The sequence below is a fragment of the Entelurus aequoreus genome, linkage group LG22 (assembly GCF_033978785.1).
Source record: "Entelurus aequoreus isolate RoL-2023_Sb linkage group LG22, RoL_Eaeq_v1.1, whole genome shotgun sequence".
NCBI classification, from domain to species: domain Eukaryota; kingdom Metazoa; phylum Chordata; class Actinopteri; order Syngnathiformes; family Syngnathidae; genus Entelurus; species Entelurus aequoreus.
In genome coordinates this window covers 28,068,155-28,086,580 of record NC_084752.1, presented here as the reverse complement: position 1 = coordinate 28,086,580, position 18,426 = coordinate 28,068,155, and the positions used below count along the sequence as shown (strand labels likewise).

The following is an 18,426-nucleotide window of genomic DNA, read 5'->3' as shown; positions in this document are numbered from 1 at the left end:
TTAGGGTACATTAAACATGTTTCTTATTGCAGTTAAGTCTTTAAATAAAATAGTGAACATACAAGACAATTTGTCTTTTAGTAGTGAGTAAACAAACAAAGGCTCCTAATTAGTCTGCTGACATATGCAGTAACATATTGTGTCATTTATCATTCTATTATTTTGTCAACATTATTAAGGACAAGTGGTAGAAAATTATTATTAATCTACTAGTTCATTTACTGTTAATATCTGCTTACTTTCTATTTTAACATATTCTATCTACACTTCTGTTAAAATGTAATAATCACTTATTCTTCTGTTGTTTGATACTTTACATTAGTTTTGGATGATACCACAAATTTGGGCATCAATCCGATACCAAGTAGTTACAGGATCATACATTGGTCATATTCAAAGTCCTCATGTGTCCAGGGACATATTTCCTGAGTTTATAAACATAATATACATTTTTTTAAAAACGAAAGAAGATGTTGTGATGCCAAAAAATATCGACGTAATCATAGTAGTATCGACGAGATACGCTAATGTACTTGGTATAATTACAGTGGATGTTAGCTGTGGATCCACCAATGGCGTTTGTTTACATTTTGTTGCCGGTGAGCTACGCATGTTTAGCTATTCCTCGTCCTGCAGGGATGATACTTGTAAGAAACATACTTTATCTGTCGCCATGGAGACCAGGATTAGTGATTTAGAAGTAGCTAAAACACTGCAGAGGGCGGATGGATTTTAGCCGCTAGCTAGCTAGCCATGTCTTAAAGCAGCTCTTCCTGAGGGCGTGTCAGTGTTATAACTTCACCTTTATCGTTAGTTTTTAAGCCAAAATGCGTCCGTTCTCCCTTTTCTGTCTACACACTGTGTCTGCTTGTAAGTACTCTGTGATTGTGCGCTGCCGAACATGCTCCTCTGCTTGTAAACCAGCAATGTCACGACGTGACTTCGACGCGGGCGTGGGGGGGGGGTGTTGCGGGACCGGTATCGCGGGACTATACTAATACCAGTATACCGTACATCCCTAATACAGACAATACATTGTCAGGCCGGTTTCATCAAAGTACCTTATTAGGCTAATGAGCGTCATCAATCCAGGCGACCTTGTCCTTCTTTTCTTCCCCCCATTGCTTGTGTTTGGGGAAAGTGACTTCATTAAAGCTGCTTTGATGAGGTTCCCTGTCAGCGGCTCCTGTCATGTGTGTGTTCTATTAGCCTGCTATCGTACTGTCAAGCTCTTTGAATAACAGCCTGTCATGTTGGAGCGCCAGTGCATGCTTGCCCATTTCCAGTGTGTCTGTGTGTGTGTGTTGTGTTGTGTTGTGTTGTGAGTCCAAGAGAGCATAGTGTGTCATTAACTCTGTAATTAACAGAAGAATGCCCCCTTTTATTAGACTCACTGTCAGTGTCCTCCGCTCAATGCACACACACAAGAACAGGAGTCTCACAAAACAAGTTAGATGATCCTTCCCAAAACACATTTCTCATTTCCTCCTCTCCACCACACTCTTAGAATCTTCTCATATCCCCCTTCATATGCTCTTCTCACACTTTTTTTTGTATTTATTTTTTTTGTTACCCCTCATATCTTGTTTCCGTCCACTGGAACCTAATCAGGAGAAGTACACAACTTCATCCCGAAAGTCACACACTGAAAAATCTAGTGCAGGAAAGTTGGCACGTTGTTTAAATGGTAAATAAAAACAGAAAACAATGATTTGCAAATCCTTTTCAACTTATATTCAATTGAATAGACTGCAAAGACAAGATATTGAATGTTCGAACTGAGAAACTTTTTTTTTTTTTTGCAAATAATCATTAACTTAGAATTTAATGGCAGCAACACATTGCAAAAAAGGTGGCACAGGGGCATTTTTACCACTGTGTTACATGGCCTTTCCTTTTAACAACACTAAGGAGAACAGAGGAGACCAATTTTTGAAGCTTTTCACATGGAATTCTTTCCCATTCTTGCTTGATGTACAACTTAAGTTGTTCAACAGTCCGGGGGTCCCCGTTGTGGTATTTTAGGCTTCATAATGGGCCACACATTTTCAAATGGTAGACAGGTCTGGACTACAGGCAGGCCAGTCTAGTACCCACACTCTTTTACTATGAAGCCACGCTGTTGTAAGACGTGGTTTGGCATTGTCTTGCTGAAATAAGCAGGGGCGTCTATGATAACGTTGCTTGGATGGCAACATATGTTGCTCCAAAACCTGTATGTACCTTTCGGCATTAATGCTGCCTTCACAGATGTGTAAGTTACCCATGTCTTGGGCACTAATACACCCCCATACCATCACAGATGCTGTTTTTTTAACTTTGCGCCTATAACAGTCCGGATGGTTCTTTTCCTCTTTGGTCCACAGTTTCCAAAAACAATTTGAAATGTGGACTGGCGTTTCTGGGTGTAGTTGATAAATGGCTTTGTAGAGTTTTATAGTATTGAATTGCACTTACAGATGTAGCGACAAACTGTAGTTACTGACAGTGGTTTTCTTAAGTGTTCCTGAGCCCATGTGGTGATATCCTCTACACACTGATGTCGCTTTTTGATGCAGTACCGTCTGAGAGATCGAAGGTCCGTAATATCATCGCTTACGTGCACTATTTTCTCCAGATTCTCTGAAACTTTTGATGATATTACGGACCGTCGATGGTGAAATCCCTAAATTGCTTGCAATGGCTGGTTGAGAAATGTTGTTCTTAAACTGTTCGACAATTTGCTCACGCATTTGTTGACAAAGTGGTGACCCTCGCCCCATCCTGTTCCCAATTAGCCTGTTCACCTGTGGGATATTTCAAATAAGTGTTTGATGAGCATTCTTCAACTTTCTCAGTCTTTTTTGCCACTTGTGCCAGCTTTTTTGAAACATGTTGCAGGCATCAAATTCCAAATGAGCTAATATTTGCAAAAAAAAACAAAGTTTTCCAGTTCGAATGTTAAGGATATTGTCTTTGCAGTCTATTCAATTGAATATAAGTTGAAAAGGATTTGCAAATCATTGTTTTCTGTTTTTTATTTACTATTTACACAATGTGCCAACTTCACTGGTTTTGGGTTTTTTTATTTTCTACTTTGCTTATTCTGTGGACGGTCACAAGGTGGGGATTGGAGCCTATACCAGCTGACGTCTGGTGAGAGGCATCAAACAGAATAATTTGAACTAATTCAAACTGATGATTTATGATACGCTATAGTTTTGCACCAATAGATACCATGCACCACCAGGCATGCTCGCAGCAGTTTTCTCCATTTCCTCTTCCACCATTCCCCTCAGTCTGTCATATTTGAATAGACCGGCCCATCTAATTAACTTTCCACTACCGGGGTTATTCATCAACATGACTGTCACTTTATAGAAAGAAGGAAGGAGATTTGGGCTTTTTCCCCTTTTGTGTCACTTCTCTCTGTCACTGCGTTGCATGTATTCCTTTGTCCTCTTTTCCCGTCGCATCCATTATCTTTCTTTGACTCGCGCCCCCTTTTCTCTCTCTAATCACTACATTACTGGATGACTCCCATAAGCCAACAATAACGTCAAACTAGCGCAAACACAGACTGTGGCAAGGCCTGATATCATGAAAAGATTGTGTATCATGTTTCCCCTCAAATGTGTCAACATTCCCTGTAGGCAGATGAACTGAAATTCATCAAAAAAATCCATCAATATTTTATAGCTATCGGGAAATTACATAGTTTATAAATGTATTACATGCATTGACTTAGACCGGAGGTCAGCAACCCGTGGCTCTATATTTTTAGCACCGCCCTATAGTGGCTCCCTGCACCTCTTTCAGAGATGTGTGAAAATGGAAAAAGATGAAGAAAAACACATATTTTTTGTTTTAATATATTTTCTGTTAGAGGACAAACATGACACAAACCTTCCTAATTGTTAGACATCCCACTGTTTATGTTCTACATGCTTCACTGATGAGAGTATTTGGCAAGCACCGTTTTGTCCTACTCATTAGAGCAGGGGTGTCCAAACTTTTTCCACTGAGGGCCACAAACGGAAAAATTAAAGCATGTGGGGGCCATTTTGATATTTTTCATTTTCAAACCATAACAAAATATATGGATTTTTAAATTTATTTTACCTTTAGGGGTCCCGGGGACTATAAAGGGTTATTAAAATGTTAAAAATAAGTCTAATTTGTATTATTATTTTTAATTTAACGCTTACAGTAAATCTCTGTATCAACTTAAAAAAAAAAAGGTTTTATGGCTTTTCTGTCAAAAACAACTTTGTTATTTATAGTAAAACTGAAATATGCAGTATTTAGTAGTTAGAGCCCTAAAAGATCAATAATGCAGGACACCATTGATTTTAATTCTTTAATATTTTTGATTATCAGTGAAGAGATAAATAAAATACCACTAAATATATTTGGGATCCAAAAGGTGCCCCACTCATAAAGTGATACAGTTTTATTAGTTTTTTGTTTTTTTTTACTTTCAACTCTTAAGTTACGAGATCAACTTCAGATATATCTGTCGATTTTACGTTTGAACTATTATTTTGTTTGTTTTGCTCTTTTGTCAAAGAAAACTTTGATGTTTTTATATGGCTATTACACAATACATGCAATATTTACCACATAAAACATTTTTAAGTGAAATATTTGAAGTAATTGGAGCCCTAAAAATAATTCATTATAACATGGATTTTTTGTCATTATTATTTTTTTGAGCAATGGCAAAAAAATAAAAAATAAAGAAAGACAAAAGAAAAGAAAAAAACAGCCTGCATGGCAGCTTTTGTGTCAACATTGCAACTTTTTCTCGTTAGATTTCACCTCATTCCACAATGTTATTTTTTATTTTTTGCAATAGCATTTCCAGAATGTGTGGCGGGCCGGTAAACAATTAGCTGCGGGCCGCAAATGGCCCCCGGGCCGCACTTTGGACACCCCTGCATTAGAGCGACCCTTAAACTCATCGTAGTTTGTTTACATGTACAACTTTCTCCGATGCTGCCACAGAAAGACGTGTTTTATGCCACTCCTTATTTGGTTCATTTTGTCCACCAAACGATATATGCCGTGCATGAATGCACAAAGGTGAGCTTTGTTAATTTTAATTGATTTGCTGGAGTGCTTATCAGGCATATTTGGTCAATCCATGACTGCAAGCTAACATGCTAGTTAGGCTAGCTGTATGTACATACATTATATGCCTCGTTTGTAGGTATATTTGAGCTCATTTAATTCCCTTTACTTATGTCCTCTGTGTATTTAATATATATTTGCATGTCTCATGACACATTATCTGTATGTAATATTGACTGCATTTCTCATAGTTGTTTGTGTGCCATGTTGTTCCAGACCACAGCAAACATTACCCAGCTTGCAAAGATTGTAATAAATCCATTAGAAGAAGACAGCCTGCCGTTTCCTTTAACTTGGACACACACATCTATACCTTTGGCCATTCTGAGCCAGTCATTTCCAGGAGTTAGCTCATTCTGTGAGAAGCCTCCATTTTACTAATGATTTCCAATGTTGCAAAAATGTGTAGAAAACAAATTTAAATACAACATTTCTGTCAACAAAGATTTGCGTCAGTCATTTTGATAGTAGGCTAATATAGCTAATATAGACACTTAGATCATGTGTTGTCTTCATTATAACACTTATGTAAGGCTTTTATTTATTTTTTTGCGGCTTTCATCATTTTGGGTTGCAAACCCCTGAATTAGCCCAACAACACATAATAAAATAATTTAAATCAACAGAAATATGTGTTAAAAGGGAATTTCACATTTTTGGGAATTTTGCCCATCATCCACAATCCTGCTGTGAGAAAAAACACACTTATTTCCCCTTTCTGTACTTTCTAAATATTGAAAAACTGCTAGTACGAGGCGGCTAACAATTAATTGATAAAGCCCTGTAAAAAAAAAAAAAAAAAAAATCCAAAAACTGCTAACAATGCTCCATTTACATGACATGACATGCATATTGACAAACTGTAGCAACGCTGTTATAAGAGCTAACACCAAGGAACTACTTTTTTGGTGTCTTGCTCCTCCGACTACTAGTGAGTTATCAGCTACTGCTAACAACGTTAATTGTCACCCGCCATAAAATAAAGAAGAATGAGCTTGAGCCTTCAAGTTTGGAAAAGTTATTGCAAGGTTACAAAGCATGTATCACAAATGTTTCGTAGAAAGTTGTGGCACCAAGCTGAGAAGTTAGTCAATTTTGAAAATCCACACGTTGCCAACTTGATACTTTATGGTTCTCAACTTAGCTCTCGACAAATTTTACGCAGCGTAAGACCATCGCAACATAGCTAGGAAGGACTATTCTGAATTTACCAGCTCAAGGAGACTACAAGTTCTAAATGATACAAACATCCCATTAGCGGACAATTTAAGCCACTGGGATCTGAGCCGGTGCAGCCCTTTGAGACATTTGTGATTAAGGGCAATATAAGTAAACTTTGATTGATTGATTATCTTCTTATTTGAAACGTTTAGCAATAGTACGACATCATGGAATAGAACGTGTTACTGCATGACACAATTAAAGGTGGCTACTCTGTTAGGTGCAGTTAAAATACAAGAGACACAACAATCAACATGTTAGAAATAAATACATTAATACCAGTATGAAGAGCAGTGTAACAGTGAAAAACAGCATAAGCTGTTTAAGGACACAGTTAATGTCCTAATGGCCAACGGGTAAAAGCAGTTTTAACTCGGTTTGCCCTGCTCTATTGTTAACAAACCTTATTCCGTGATGGCGGCAGGTTGAACAAATGCGAAGATGAGAACTGCCAGGATTTCCTTTGCTCTGCCGAGGCAGAGAGAGCGAGCAATTTCCGCTCTGCAGGGCAGAGGGCAGCCGACTATCTTCTCTGCTGTCCTGGTCACCCTCTGCAGGGCCTTGCTGTCTGCAGCAGAGCAGGCAGCAAACCCCACAGCGAACAGAGTACATTAGTACTGACTAGATGGTGGCCCGATAAAAAAGAAACCTGCAGTTTCTCCTCAAGTTAGTTCCTACGCAGCACACAAAATAAGTGGAGTCTCTGCTGTGCCTTTTTGACTCTCACCAAGTCTGCCATTAGTGGTAGCAAACACAAAAAGTACTCTCTTATGTTGTTGTTGACATGGATTTCACAGAGCACATAGCAACGGTAGCTTTTGTTGCTATGCGCACAGGAAAGAAGTAAAAGTAATGCTTAAAATGCCCAAAATACTTCAAATGTTACATGTTATCATGAATGTTACTACATTACAAACTGTGCATACATATAGCAGGTTTATAACACGGTGTGGGAAGTTGTTGGATGTTTTTAGAGGGCTTTATAGGCGGAGTAGATCGTATCCCCATTACCTGTGTTGTTAGGCGCCTCGTACTAGCAGTGTTCAACCTTTATAATGCACATGCAAAAGGAAGGACATGTGTCTACTCTAAGAATTGTGGATGATGGGAAAATTCCCCAAAAAGTGCAGCTCCCCTTTAACGCTTCCAAAAGCAATTTGCGATTTCCTTTTTTTAAGGGTAACCTGACTGTCAAGAGATGTCTGCATATGCAGTTTATACTGCATATCAATGTTCTTCTAAGTCAGTCATTTTCAAATAGTGTGTGCAGTAACATATTGTGCCATTTTCCATTCTATTATTTTGTCAGCATTATTAAGGACAAGTGGTAGAAAATGAATGATTAATCTACTTGTTCATTTACTGTTAATATCTACTTACTTTCTCTTTTAACATGTTTTATCTACACTTCTGTTAAAATGTAACAATCACTTATTCTTTTGTTGTTTGATACTTTACATTAGTTTTGGATGATACCACAAATTTAGGTATCAATTCGATACCAAGTCCTTACAGGATCATACATTGGTCATATTAAAAGTCCTCATGTGTCCAGGGACATATTTCCTGAGTTTATAAACATCATATACATTTTTAAAAAAACGAAAGAAGATTTTGTGATGCTAAAAAATATCTATTTAGTATCGACTAGATACACTCCTGTATTTGGTATCATTACAGTGGATTTTAGGTGTAGATATACCAATGGTGTTTTGTTTACATTTTGACGCCGGTGAGCTACGGTGTGTAGTGAAGCCTGTTTAGCTATTCCTCGTCCTGCTGGGATGATACTTGTAAGAAACGTACTTTATGTGTTGCCATGGAGGCGAGGATTAGTGATTTAGAAGTAGCTAAAACACTGCAGATGGACTTTAGTCTTAAAGCTTCTCTTCCTGAGGACGTTTCAGTGTTATAACTTCACCTTTATCGTTAGTTTTTAAGCCAACACGTGACCGATCTCCCTTTTCTGTCTACACACTGTGTCTGCTTGTAGGTAATCCGTGATTGTGTGCCGTCGAACATGCTCGTCTGCTCATAAACCAGCAATGACGCGACGTGACGACGACGGGGGACCGGTCCTTTTTAGAGGCGGTGTAGTACCGAATATGATTCATTAGTATCGTGGTACTATACTAAAACCCGTATACCGTACAATCCTACTTTAATGTTAATAAGCTTACATTGTTATGCAGAGGTGTAGATATAAAAATGTTGTCGACAAATTAATACACATAATTATTTAATGTCATGGTGGAGAGTTGGGGTGGGGTGGGGGCTTATTTTCTTCTTCCTGTGGGGGGGCTAAACAGAAAATATTTGAGAAGCACTGCTCTGAACTGATATGAATTATGTTTAAAAATAAAAATCCCCAACACACTCCCTAAGAAGTAGCAGCTTCTGCCAGCCTGTCGTGGTAGGAAAGTCTTAATCAGTATGCAGAGCCTTTTGAAGAAAAGTCGAAGGTTATCAAAAAGGTTTCATCAGAAGAAGAAGCCTTTCGGATTGAAGGTGAAAAGTCTTTAACCCCAAACAAGAAGTCCAATGGTCCTCAATTTAACCTTTGTGGAACACCACGACCTGGATGACTAAGAATCTCCTCTGACTCACACTTGCTCAGACCTTCTGACAGAAACTCGCCTTTGTGATTAACACCACATGGTTGAAGTGACAAAATAGAATACAATGTTTTTTTATTTCTACCAGATATTGCTTTGATGCACAGGCTTACCTGGGCTGAATCCCAAGGGGCCCTCAATTTTGACGACGGATTGGATTGGTTCATGACTGTCAATCAGCTCGGCTTCATGTAGGGATTGCGTTGTTTTTGTTTTTTTTCCGAGGACGCCGGTGTTAGAGGCGAGTGTGCTGACTACTGGGCTAAAAGCACAAACAATCTCCTAGATCGCCAGCTCAAATTAGTTATAAAAATATGGATGACATTTTTGCTGTTCTGTTGAGTAAAATCAGGTTTTCTTTTTTTTTTCAGACTGTGTTTTCGGGGCAAAGGGGTGAAGGGTGTTGAGGTTTGGGGAGGGGGGACCCTTGTTGCATGTCATGGTAACGTAAAGAGGAATAGAACTCTTTGAAACGACGGATGGTTCAAGGCCTTTTTGAAACGTGGATAAAAAGACACTTTTAATAAGATGTCTGATTTAGCCTATCAGTGTGAGTCTGATGTCACAGCAATACACCTATTAGTGATGTGGTCAACTTTTAAATAATCTCTGCAGTAAATGAAGTCTCCAGTGAAAACCAAGAGCATTTAAAGGCCTACTAAAACCCACTAGTACCGACCACGCAGTCTGATAGTTTACATATCAATGATGAAATCTTAACATTGCAACACATGCCAATACGGCCGGGTTAGATTAGTAAAGTGCAATTTTACATTTCCCGCGAAATATCCTGCTGAAAACGTCTCGGTATGATGACGTTTGCGCGTGATGTCACGGATTGTAGCGGACATTTTGGGACAGCATTGTGGCCAGCTATTAAGTCGTCTGTTTTCATCGCAAAATTCCACAGTATTCTGGACATCTGTGTTGGCGAATCTTTTGCAATTTGTTTAATGAACGATGGCGATAGCAAAGAAGAAAGCTGTAGGTGGGAAGCGGTGTATTAGCGGCCGGCTGCAGCAACACAAACACGTAGCCGGTGTTTCATTGTTTACATTCCCGAATGATGACAGTCAAGCTTTACCATTGGCCTGTGGAGAACTGGGACAACAGAGACTCTAACCAGGAGGACTTTGAGTTGGATATGCATGCTTGTGGAGAACTGGGACAACAGAGCCTCTTACCAGGAGGACTTTGAGTTGGATACGCGCTACCGTGAGTATGCAGCTGCAGCTTCCAAACATTTGATCGCTTGCCCGTACGTGCGTGCCGCTATGTGCATGTCACTTACGTAACTTTGGGGAAATATATGTGCTGTATGAACTTTGGGGAGGTGAACGGTACTTTGGGCTGTGGGATTGAGTGTTTTGTGTGGGTGTTTGATTTGTATTGGTGGGTTATATGGACGGGAGGAGGGAGGTTTTTGTTATGCGGGATTAATTTGTGGCATATTAAATATAAGCCTGGTTGTGTTGTGGCTAATAGAGTATATATATGTCTTGTGTTTATTTACTGTTTTAGTCATTCCCAGCTGAATATCAGGTCCCACCCACCTCTCACAGCATCTTCCCTATCTGAATCGCTTCCACTGCCCTCTAGTCCTTCCCTCTCACTTTCCTCATCCACAAATCTTTCATCCTCGCTCAAATTAATGGGAAAATCGTCGCTTTCTCTGTGCGAATCGCTCTCGCGATTGTAAACAATGTGCAGATGTGAGGAGCTCCACAACCTGTGACGTCACGCTACTTCCGGTACAGGCAAGACTTTTTTATCAGCGACCAAAAGTTGCGAACTTTATCGTCGATGTTCTCTACTAAATCCTTTCAGCAAAAATATGGCTATATCGCGAAATGATCAAGTATGACACAGAATGGACCTGCTATCCCCGTTTAAATAAGAAAATCTCATTTCAGTAGGCCTTTAATATGGTGTGAATCTGGTACATTAGCGGTGCACCAACCATTGAACAAAGAAAAATGAATGGCTAGCCATGTTCAAAACTATATTCATGTAAGGAATATTGAATTGGATTGACTTGAAATGTCTCACATAGCTCAACGCGCTCCGCAAAACACCCACTGGAACTTTAGGGTGATTTAGTTCAGGAGTTCCCACAGACCTTTTCATTTTCCAAGTACCCCATTACAATCCTCATGCAAATTAACAACATTTAAAAAAAACTGTGCCCTACAAAACACTCACTGTGATTAAGGGATGCTTAGCTGAATCACCCTAAAATGTGACACACCTTTTGGAAGCACTTCTGTAAAATTGGAGCAAAATTTGTGTAAAAAAAAAAAAAAAGGCAGCCGATAACCAAAATGTATTTGCAGTGGGACGGGTTCGGAGTTCAGACATTGTCAGTTTAGGTGGCGTTTCGGCACCAGACCGTGTTAACATCGAAAATAAAACGTGGTCATTCGTCACTGATCTCCCATAAAATCTGAGAATCGCAGGGACCAAAAAAAAAAAAACCAGGTGCAATTTTTGTGGCTGTCTTTTTGGTTGGGGCGTGTTCTTTTAAAGAAAGGCACCCTACGTATTTGCACCGCAAGGCACATCAAGGAGTCACTCAATGGCACTGCGGTGGATACGGAGTTGAGGGTCGCCATTTCTTGTTGGCGCCGTGTTTCCCGCCATCGACACAACAACTGCGGTAATTGCCCTTAAGTCGTTTAAAGAGTTTGTTTCATGATTTTTAAAACTTCTGAGGATATCGGCACTACATGCTAGCATGTTTACTGAAGCAATTTGAGCACAAAACCATAGGTTGTGACCTAATTTTGCCACTTTGGTGGAACAGTCAGTCCAAGGCAACGGAACCGCATGTACAATGTAGTATCACATTTTTTGGACTATAAAGCGCACTTAAAGGCCTACTGAAATTATTTTTTTATTTAAACGGGGATAGCAGATCCATTCTATGTGTCATACTTGATCCTTTCGCTGTATTGCCATATTTTTGCTGAAAGGATTTAGTAGAGAACATCGACGATAAAGTTCACAACTTTTGGTCGCTGATAAAAAAAAGCCTTGCCTGTACCGGAAGTAGCGTGACGTCGCAGGTTGAAAGGCTCCTCACATTTCCCCATTGTTTACACCAGCAGCGAGAGCGATTCGGACCGAGAAAGCGACGATTACCCCATTAATTTGAGCGAGGATGAAAGATTCGTGGATGAGGAACGTAAGAGTGAAGGACTAGAGTGCAGTGCAGGACGTATCTTTTTTCGCTCTGACTGTAACTTAGGTACAAGCTGGCTCATTGGATTCCACACTTTCTCCTTTTTCTATTGTGGATCACGGATTTGTATTTTAAACCACCTCGGATACTATATCCTCTTGAAAATGAGAGTCGAGAACGCGAAATGGACATTCACAGTGACTTTTATCTCCATGACAATACATCGGTGAAGCACTTTAGCTACGGAGCTAACGTGATAGCAACGTGCTTAAATGCAGATAGAAACAAAAGAAATAAACCCCTGACTGGAAGGATAGACAGAAGATCAACAATACTACCATTACTTCTACTATCAGGAGACACGGAACCAAACACTGGACTTGTAACTACACGGTTAATGCTGTGCCGCCTGTCGAAGCCTAGCAATGCTGTTGCTAACGACGCCATTGAAGCTAACTTAGCTACGGGACCTCGTCAGAGCTATGATAAAAACATTAGCACTCCACCTACGCCAGCCCTCATCTGCTCATCAACACCCGTGCTCACCTGCGTTCCAGCGATCGACGGCGCAACAAAGGACTTCACCTGATCATCGATGCGGTCGGCGGCTAGCATCGGATAGCGCGTCTGCTATCCAAGTCAAAGTCCTCCTGATTGTGTTGCTGCAGCCAGCCGCTAATACACCGATCCCACCTATAGCTTTCTTCTTTGCAGTCTCCATTGTTCATTAAACAAATTGCAAAAGATTCACCAACACAGATGTCCAGAATACTGTGGAATTTTTCGATGAAAACAGAGCTGTTTGTATTGGAAACAATGTGTCCGAATACTTCCGTTTCAACCATCGACGTCACGCGCAAACGTCATCATACATAGACGTTTTCAACCGGAAGTTTCCCGGGAAATTTAAAATTGCACTTCATAAGTTAACCCGGCTGTATTGGCATGTGTTGCAATGTTAAGATTTCATCATTGATATATAAACTATCAGACTGCGTGGTCGGTAGTAGTGGCTTTCAGTAGGCCAAAAATCGACAGTGCGCCTTATAACCTGGTGCGCCTAATGTACGGAATAATTCTGGTTGTGCTAACCCACCTTGAAGCAATTTTATTTGGTACGTGGTGTAATTACAAGTGTGACCAGTAGATGGTAGTCACACATAAGAGATACCTGTAGACTGCAATATGACGCCAGTAAACAACACCAAAACTTTAAATGTTCCATTGAAAATAAAGAACATTACACACGGCACTCAAAAATCCATCAAAATGTTTTAGTATGACTTTGGAACCGCACCGCTTGATGGATTGTTGGCCCATTACCGCTACCGTAGTCAGAAATACAAGTATGCATGCTGGTTAAAAATGTTTTTATGTCAATGTAAGATGCCGCACATGCATTATAAAAAGTTTTTTTTTAAAAAGGTATACAGTAGGAAGGGGATTTATGTGGCCCCACTCGTCGCGGTTTACCTGACACATGAAACGTGACAAACTGGGGGTTGCACTATCCAACTTAGACGCCAGACAGCAGTAGAGTTTTGAATATCTCAGAGTCGTGTATAAAGAACGTATGAACAACCCGGTTTCAAGCGGTCTCCTCAATGATTGGTCAAAATGCACTCCGTGACCACCAGGCGCCATGTTTGATGCTGCAGCTATGCGACACTGCACTTCCCCATTGTACATTTATTTTATTGAAGAGTGTTTGCCGAGTAAACTTGCCCTGTTGTGCAACAATTTGGATTGCGCCACTCGCAAAAAAATGCGAGAAGCAATTGCATACGTTTCCCACAACCCAGAAAAAAGAACAAATATGGGACATTAAGGTTTGCCGGGAAGGCTGTATGACAGTGGTGTCCAAAGTGCGGCCCCGGGGCCATTTGCGGCCCGCAGCTGATTGTTTACCGGCCCGCCACACATTCTGGAAATGCTATTGCAAAAATTAAAAAAAAAGTGGAATGAGGTGAAATCTAACTAGAAAAAGTTGCAATGTTGACACAAAGCTGCCATGTAGGCTGTTTTTTTATTTTTTATTTTGTCTATCTTTATTTTTCTTTTTTTTGCCATGGCTCAAAAAAACTAAAATAAAATAAATGTTATCATGAATTATTGAGCTATTCAAGGGTACAATTATTTCAAATATTTCACTTTAAAATGTTTTATGTGGAAAATATTGCAGAAAATATTGTGTGGTTGCCATACAAAAACATCAATGTTATCTTTGACTAAAGAGCATAAAACAAACAAAATAATAGTTCAAACGTAAAATGGACAGATATATCTGAAGTTGATCTTGTAACTTAAGTGTTGAAAGTTAAAAAAAACACTAATAAATCACTTTATATGAGTGGGGCACCTTTTGGATCCCAAATATATTTAATGGGATTGTATTTATCTTTTCACTGTGATTACTCAAAAATAATAATGAATTAAAATCAATGGTGTCCTGCATTATTGATCTTTTTAAGGCTCTAATTACTTCACATCAAACATTGCTTTCTGAATGTTTTGGGCAGTGGGGGAAATACTGCATATTTCAGTTTTATTATAAAAAAACAAAGTTTTCTTTGACAAAAAAGGCATTTTTTTTTTTTTACTTTATATCAACCTGAAGTTGATATACTGAAGAGATTTACTGTAAGCGCTAAATAAATAAAAAATAATAATAATTTGACTTGTTTTTAACATTTTAATGACTTAGACCTTTTATGGTCCCCGGAAGCCCTAAAGGTAAAAAAAAAAAAAAAAAATCCTTATATTTTGTTATGGTTTGAAAATGAAAAATATCAAAATGGCCCCCCAAAATGCTTTAATTTTTCCGTGTGCGGCCCTCAGTGGAAAAAGTTTGGACACCCCTGCTGTATGCCAATACAACATTTTGTGTGTGAGGTAAGCAAGCAAGCATACATACATATGGGAAACACGGTATATCCCACTCTCAGTCACAGTGAAGTAATACACTTTGCCTGACAAAACTTTGCTTCAGAATTGCACCTTCTCTGCATGTGTCACTAATAATCCAAATGATGCAGTAAACAACATCATTAGTGCAGTGTTCAAGTTAATAGGATGATAATAAAATCAGGAAGCCATGACTCGCCACAGCAAAACCTACAAAAAAATATTCAAAAAAGCAATAGTAAAATCACAGGCATATATAGTGCAGTGATTACAAACATTGAAGGCAGATACCACAGTTGGCATACTTCGCACAAGTCATCAATCAATCAATCTAAGTGTATTTATTAGGGCTGTGAATCTTTGGGTGTCCCACGATTCGATTCAATATCGATTTTTTTTTTCAATTCAACACGATTCTCGATTCAAAAACGAATTTTTCCCGATTCAAAAGGATTCTCTATTCGTTCAATACATAGGATTTCAGCAGGATCTACCCCAGTCTGCTGACATGCAAGCAGAGGAGTAGATTTTTGTAAAAAGCTTTTATAATTGTAAAGGACAATGTTTTACCAACTGATTGCAATAATGTTGCAAAAATTTGTTTTAACTATTAAATGAACCAAAAATATGACTTATTTTATCTTTGTGAAAATATTGGACACAGTGTGTTGCAAGCTTATGAGATGCGATGCAAGTGTAAGCCACTGTGACACTATTCTTTGTTTTCTTTTTTTATAAATGTCTAATGATAATGTCAATGAGGGATTTTTAATCACTGCTATGTTGAAATTGTAACTAATATTGATACTGTTGTTGATAATATTCATTTTTGTTTCACTACATTTGGTTTGTTCTGTGTCGTGTTTGTGTCTCCTCTCAATTGCTCTGTTTATTGAGTGTTGCTGGGTCGGGTTTGGTTTTGGAATTGGATTGCATTATGGTATTTCTGTGTATTGTTTTGTTGGGTTGATTAATTTAAAAAAAATAGATAAATAAAAAAATTATAATAATAATAATTATTAAAAATAATAATTAAAAAATAATATTTTTTTACAAATGAGAATCGATTCTGAATCGCACAACGTGACAATCGCAATTCGAATTTGAATCGATTTTTTCCCACACCCCTATTATATAGGTATATAAAGGTATATACAGTATAGGCGTAATATGATCAGACTTTCTTGTTCTTGTCCAGCAGCCACATTTTGTACCAACTGTAGTCGTTTAATGCTAGCCATAGGGAGACCTGAAAATAATAATACAAATAATAATTTCTCCCAAATTGCTGATCCAAAGCTAATGAGGATTTTGGCAAAATGAGGGTAATACCAATTTGTTTTTGGTCGTTCTGTGTTTTTCGACGTACGTCTTAGAGAGCTGCTGGTGCAGCAAAGGAGCGCATCAAATACGGCCGCCAAATTTCCTTCAGCACTATGCTGAAGCGCATAGTGCTGCAGAGCTCCAAACTCCAAGTGACCTTCCAATTAGCCCACGTACAGTACGCAGAGAGCTTCATGAAATGGGTTTTCAAGGCAGAGCAGCTGTATCTAAGCCATACATCACCAAGTCCAATGCAAAGCTTTGAATGCAGTGGTGTAAAGCACGTCACCACTGGACTCTAGAGCAGTGGAGATGCGTTCTTTGGAGTGATGAATTGCGCTTTTCCATCTGGCAATCTGATGGACGAGTCTGGGTTTGGAAGTTGCCAGGAGAACGCTACATTTCGTACTGCATTGTGCCGAGTATGACATTTGGTGGAGGAGGAATTATGGTGTGAGGTTGTTTTTCAAGAGTTGGGCTTGGCCCCTTAGTTCCAGTGAAAGGAACTTTGAATGCTCCAGGATACCAAAACATTTTGGACAATTCCATGCTCCCAACCTTGTGGGAACAGTTTGGATCAGGCTTTTCCCTCTTCCAACATGACTGTGCACCAGTGCACGAAGCCAGGTCCATAAAGACATGGATGACAGAGTCTGGTGTGGATGAACTTGACTGGCCTGCACAGAGTCCTGACCTGAACCCGATAGAACACCTTTGGGATGAATTAGAACGGAGACTGAGAGCCAGGCCTTCTCCACCAATGTGCCTTTGGAAAAATGGTCGAAAATTCCTATAAACACACTCCGCAACCTTGTGGACAGCCTTCCCAGAAGAGTTGAAGCTGTAATAGCTGCAAAAATGTGGACCAAGATTATATTGAACCCTATGGGTTAGGAATGGGATGGCACTTCAAATTCATATGTGAGTCAATGCAGGTGGCCAAATTCTTTTGGCAATATAGTGTATATTAAGACCTAGTTTTCCTGACTAAATAAACCAAAATAATAACGTCAGAACGACTCATTTGCATGCTTCCGGGCACAGCCACACACATCAATCAATCAATCAATGTTTATTTATATAGCCCTAAATCACAAGTGTCTCAAAGGGCTGTACAAGCCACAACGACATCCTCGGTACAGAGCCCACATACGGGCAAGGAAAAACTCACCCCAGTGGGACGTCGGTGAATGACTATGAGAAACCTTGGAGAGGACCGCATATGTGGGTAACCCCCCCCCCCCTCTAGGGGAGACCGAAAGCAATGGATGTCGAGTGGGTCTGACATAATATTGTGAAAGTCCAGTCCACAGTGGATCCAACACATCAGCGGGAGTCCAGTCCACAGCGGGGCCAACAGGAAACCATCCCGAGCGGAGACGGGTCAGCAGCGCAGAGATGTCCCCAACCGATGCACAGGCTAGTGGTCCACCCGGGGTCCCGACTATGGACAGCCAGCACTTCATCCATGGCCACCGGACCTATGCAACTCCCCCTCGCAAGGGACAGGGGAGAAGAGGAGAGAAGAAAAGAAACGGCAGATCAACTGGTCTAAAAAAGGGGGGTCTATTTAAAGGCTAGATTATACAAATGAGTTTTAAGATGGGACTTAAATGCTTCTACTGAGGTAGCATCTCTAACTGTTACCGGGAGGGCATTCCAGAGTACTGGAGCCCGAATAGAAAACGCTCTATAGCCCGCAGACTTTTTTTGGGCTCTGGGAATCACTAATAAGCCGGAGTTCTTTGAACACAGATTTCTTGTCGGGACATATGGTACAATACAATCGGCGAGATAGGCTGGAGCTAAACCGTGTAGTATTTTATACGTAAGTAGTAAAACCTTAAAGTCGCATCTTAAGTGCACAGGAAGCCAGTGCAGGTGAGCCAGTATAGGCGTAATATGATCAAACTTTCTTGTTTTTGTCAAAAGCCTTGCAGCCGCATTTTGTACCAACTGTAATCTTTTAATGCTAGACATAGGGAGGCCAGAAAAGAATACGTTACAGTAATCGAGACGAGACGTAACGAACGCATGAATAATGATCTCAGCGTCGCTAGTGGACAAGAT

General features: G+C 39.7%; 1 protein-coding gene across 1 annotated transcript in view; it reads left to right on the top strand.

Annotated features, from left to right (window-relative positions):
* The window catches only part of LOC133639463 (zeta-sarcoglycan), a 945,127-nt gene that overhangs the window by 903,166 nt on the left and 23,535 nt on the right, over nt 1-18,426 (top strand). The window lies entirely within an intron of this gene.